At 49.5% G+C, this 5513-nt stretch overlaps 1 protein-coding gene across 2 annotated transcripts in view; it reads right to left on the bottom strand.

The window, feature by feature from the left end:
- The window catches only part of C14H7orf50 (chromosome 14 C7orf50 homolog), a 123340-nt gene that overhangs the window by 74453 nt on the left and 43374 nt on the right, over window positions 1-5513 (bottom strand). The gene's annotated exons all lie outside the window — the stretch shown is intronic.

Genomic DNA, 5513 nt, shown 5'->3' with positions numbered 1-5513 from the left:
TTACAAGGTAAACCTGCAATAAATCTGCCATTTTGGGGGGGGGAATGAAGCCTGGAGACAGAATGCACTCACCTGATCTACCTTGGACGTGGCGGTGTGTCTCCACGCTACGATCTGTAGTTCACTAGCTAACCAGTGAACCGTAAGTCATAGAGGAAGGGAAAATCGAGTGCTCTCACACACCTGAGCACCCTTCACCTCTCAGAAAGGCACCAACTGCTCTGCTGCAGCCTCACCAGGACATGAGGCAGCTCAGTCTGCATTAGCCAGGAGGGCTCTCCCTGAATGGGACACCCACCCATGGCTCTGAGATGCTGTTAGTCGCTGTTTTGTTTACAAGTCTTTGCTGTTCTCTAATGTGCAGCGAGACTGTCAGCGAGGTGCCGCAGTGAAACACTGGCTGAGTGGCTGAGAAGTCACCTCTATGAAAATAACAGTGGGGACAAGGAGGTGCCATGTAAACATTCGCATTAAAATGTAAAAACAGATAACTGGTGACTGCTGGTAATGCTCAGCCTCTGTCAATAAAGGGTCACGTGCTGACTCTTCCACCTGCTCTAAGGGGCTCTAAGTGGGGTGAGCGGTGAGCGTGGGTGGGGCCCTCAGAGGGAGAACCACTCCTTTCCCACACAGAAAGCAGAGCCCCGTAGCTTCACAGAACTCACTCCCGGCCCAGAGAACTCTCTTATGGGTCTCATGGATGTCCACAATGCCACAGTCTGACACTTGTACTGCTTGGTCTTTGGGCACCAAAACAAGTTTTATTACAAATGCAGAGGGCGGGTCTCAGTCTTGCCCAGCATCCGCATACATACCTTCACTTTCTAAAGGGCCTACGCCAAGGTGCCGCAGCGACGCAGGGTGCTCACAGAGCCCCTGGCTGGGAGGCCCCCACCACCACGATACAGGCTGAGGCCTGACCACCACTGCTCCCACTCCTCCTGCCTCGCCCATCCCCAGTGGGCCCACCTCCCTGACACTACCAAGTACAGCCAGAGCAGGTCCCGCAGCTTGGCTGCGGAGCTCGGTCTTCACAGAACTCGCATAGGGAGCTGGGGCAGGGCTCCCCAAAGGAGAAATGAACCACTTTAGTTTTAATCATTTGTAACGGTTATTTTCCATGTAAAGCCATGATACTGTTTTTTTATTTACAATAATTAAAGTTTGATTTATAAGGAAATTTAAAGGAAAAGGGAGGCAATTTAAAGAAAGTATCTGGAAAGAGAACAGGTGGTTAATGGATATGGCAAAACTGAAGCCTAAACCAAACCGTGCAGTGAGCCTAACAAACTGTTCTCTCCCCACAAGGCTATGCACCCGTGGGTGCGGAAGGCCTAGCCTGACAGCAAGGAGGTGCCTGTGCTCCCTGTGACCTCATCCCCACAGGGCAGGGCTCCTCTCAGAGTCTTTTCCAAACTGTGAACTGCAGAAGCAGCGTCTCCAAGGACTCATGTCCACTTAGGGCTTTGCTCTCTCGACACACACCCTGCTTGAAAGCCTGAGAACAGGACAGCCAACAGCCTCCCACGACAGTCCCCACGCACCACAGGTCCAGTGAAAGTGGAGGATCCCGTGGGGTGGCCACACATGCTCACACGTGGTGCTGCCCTGCAGAACACTCAGGTGCTGGAGTGTTCCCTCCGCCCCTCCGGGGCCCACCCTGCCCATCACCACACCCGCAAAAGCTGCAAACACCACCTTACAGCCCTTGCTTTGCAAAGTGGGGAGAGGTCCTAATATACTCTGCCCTTCAGCCACCCTTTGAGGCCCCAATGATGTGACTCGCCCTCCTTCCGAGTGGTGTTCCTCCCCAGTGCAGAGGACATGGTCAGAGAGGGTGACATTTTTACAAGATGAGTGCTTGACACTAAGTCCTCCTTCTGACCTCAGGCTGCCAACAGGAAGAGACACCCAGAGAAAGGAAGCGTGAGCTGTGGCTGCCACTGGGCACCCACTACACGCAAAGCACTCACCAAATGTGCTCACCGTTCCTGCCCAGTTTGAAAACTGGTAAAGGACAGATGCTTTAAAAATATGCAGAGACTAGAGACCCAACATATTTTACCTTTTATCTCTGATAGGGCAGTAATGGAGAGACAGAGGAGGAACAAGGCAGACAGTAAGGTCTACTCTCTGACCGTGATAATGATCCTACGAGGTACATATCACCCCCATTACTCAGATGAAGATACTGGTACTATGAGGGTCTATTGCTGCTCAAAATCTTAAATGGTAAATGGAGTAGCCAGGAATTAAACCTCACTCTCCCTAGCTCCAAAGCCACATTCCTTCCTCCACAGCACTAGCAGCCCTTGGTATCTCGTGGGCAAAAGCACACGATGCAAAAATCACGTTAGCACCAGGGGGTCAATGAGGCAGAATGGAGAGCCCCCCCATCCCGAGGAACTACAGCTGACAAAGCCCCAAAACATCAATCAAGGGACAGGGAATTCATCCCTCTAGGTCAACTCGCCACCTGGCCCAGCGGTGACTTCCTTGGAGTCCTTCCCTGTGCTACAACAGAAGCAGCTGCCGTCAGGGGTTCTGCTCCACCTCTTAGACCACCAGGACAAACCTGCGCCTTCCTGCACCAACAGACACCACTCTGATCATTCAGAACTATCAGGCCTGCCCCCCTAAGGCCCCCCTCAGCCCCAGGTTTCTTCAGGTGGTAGTTGCCTAAGGCTGATGGGGCGGGAAACAGCCCTGCCACCGAGTCCTGACCTGTGACACAGTCCAGCAGATGACAGATGTGCACCAGGCGAGCCACAGGCCCACAAGAAGGACAAATGCAAGACTGGGGTCTTGACTTAACAGGAAGGGACCCTTACTGAGCCAGACACTGGGACAGAGGTCTCTGGAGTCTCCTCGACCCTGAGATGCCAGAGCTGGTGTCTGTGAGACAGGCAAGATGAGATAAGCTCACACAGCAGGGACTCCATCCAAACCCATGCCCTGCTCTAAGCATCTGTCTGAGAACCGAGGCTAATTCAATTATTTTGGGCAGGAACCCATATGATAAAATCAAGGCGTTTTAATTGCTTTGTTGTTTCCTGGTAACCCAGCTCTCTCCTGAACACTAATGCTTTTTAAACCCCATGAAGAGCTCAAAAGTACCTAACTGTAAGCATATGAAAAACCCTTGTGTTAGCATTGACTATGACTTCATCATTTCCTTTGTGCTTAATAATTAACTCTTGACTACATGAGGGTGACACGGCCCTTCCTGCCCTTCCCAGACCCCCTGGTGAGGACGGCAACACTGACTTTATAAACCTCACCTGCTACACACCTTTGGCGGGGGGAGGGGTGGGGGGCAGGGGGGGGACTACAAACAGATCTTTTTAGTAGGTTGCTTTTGCAGTGGTTTGAGTGAAGCCATTCTGAAACTACTTTGGATATTTTATGAATTGAGCACATGTCCTTGAGCCCAGGTTCTCTCAGCATGAGAAGGGAGGTGCAGCAGGCAAGGAGAACCCCATGGGAATGGACAGGAACTGAAAGTATCAGTGTAAACCCGAGATTTCTAAAGCAAGAATAAGTATGTGAATGTACCCATGTACACACGTGTACACTAGGTATAAGTAGCTATGTATGTGTGTGCACTCATGAGCATGCTTGTGTGTACACATGCATATGGCATGTATGCGCATAATCACAAACACACATATTTATATATTCCAAGCTCTGCCCGCTCAAAGAGTCTGGAAAAGAAGACGCAAGTGGCCGCAGTCCCCCTGGCACCAGATCTGGCCTTTGGTACCAGCACCCTTGAAAAGGAGCCAGGCTCCTGGGAGAAACGGGGGAGCAGGGCCGGGACAGGGACAGGATGAGCCTGGAACGCACGGTTCTGCCAGAAGGAAGAAAAGCCCCAAGAACATGACGAGGTCACAGCCAAAGGAGACACTGAAGGGCTCTACTAACCAAATCCGGGACAATTTGAGCATTAAGATAATTAAGAAGAGTAAATAATTAGGCACTGTCAAAAAATAAGAATGCATGACTCCATTCCAATAACAGATATAAATAAATATAATTTAAATAAAATAAACAGCACATAAAGGGACATATGCACAAATAACAGAGGGCTCTTGAGTGTGACCGTGCTGGCTGGGGAAGGTGGAGGGTCCTGGCATTGGAAAGCCATCACTCTACAGCTTTCACAGTGGGACCAGTATAGGCGAGAGGCACTGACAAAGGCTGAGTCTCAGGTGCTCTGGAGGAGCAGGGTCCTGCAGAGCCTGATGTGTCCCCACAGACGCGCATTACACACGGGCAGAGTCGCCACACCACAGAGGTGGGACAGCCCCCGAGTGACGACATCAACGTCACCGAGAAGAGGCGAGGTCCAGAAGTGATGCCCTGGGGATGCGTGTCTCCCATCCTGTAATCTAAGAATGCACACCCTGAGTCTGTTCAGGGAGAAATACCACACAAATCCAACATGGGGACAGGGAGCCAGAATGCACCAACAACGTCACAGTCACACAAGACAAAGGCACAGTGGCTGCTCCACATTCGGAAAGAGAAAAGAGATGTGACAACTAAACATAACATGGATCCTGATCTACTAGGAAGAAAAAAAATGCCATCAAGGATATCTCGAGGTCAAGGGACAAAACTGGAATACTTTGGCAGGTTAAAGTATCATATCTGTGTGCCATTTCCCAAGACGGGTAACTGCTGCAGTTATGCAGAATCACACTCTTAGGAAATACTCACGTATCTGGAGGCAGAGGGTCCTGATGTGTGCAACTTGTCCCCAAATGGTTCAGGTGTGGGGGAGGAATTGTACACACAACGGATGGAGTGTGAGCACAAGTGTGCACACAGGTGTCACAGCACATGGGACGACGTGTTCAGAATATCAATTCTTTATCTATGGATATAGCCAAAAGAATTGAAAACAGATGTCCAAACAAGTATTTGTACACCCATGTTCAGAGCAGCACTGTTCACAACAGCCAATAGGTGGAAACAACCCAAATGTCCACCAATCAATGAATGATACACAAAATCAGTACATCCATGCAGTGGAATATTACTCAACCACAAACAGGAACAAAGCACTGACACAAGCTACAACATAGATGAACCCTGAAATCATTACGCTCAGTGAAATAAATCAGATGTAAAAGGACCATATACTATATGATTCCACTTATATGAAATGTAGAGAGTAGACAACCTACAAGAACAGAAAGTAGACTAGTGGTTGCCAGGGACTGCGGGGAGGGAGGATCAGTGACTGCTAAGGGTATGGGGCTTCTTTCTGGGGTGAAGAAAATTTCTAAAATTAGATAGTGGTCATGATTGTACAAGTCCGTGACTATACTAAAAACCATTGAAGTGTACACTTTTTTTAAAAGAGTGAATTTTTTGTATGTAAATTCTATCTCACTAAAGCTGTTGTTTAAACAATAACAGTATTCAAGCACCGGGTCATGTTCCCACAGTTGGCCTTCCCCTCTTGGATACACGCTAGTCTCTGCAAAACCACCCAGGACCTCTGA

This window comes from Eulemur rufifrons, chromosome 14 (genome assembly GCF_041146395.1).
Source record: "Eulemur rufifrons isolate Redbay chromosome 14, OSU_ERuf_1, whole genome shotgun sequence".
NCBI classification, from domain to species: domain Eukaryota; kingdom Metazoa; phylum Chordata; class Mammalia; order Primates; family Lemuridae; genus Eulemur; species Eulemur rufifrons.
Note: the sequence above shows the minus strand (reverse complement) of the source record. Positions and strands in the feature narration are given on the sequence as shown.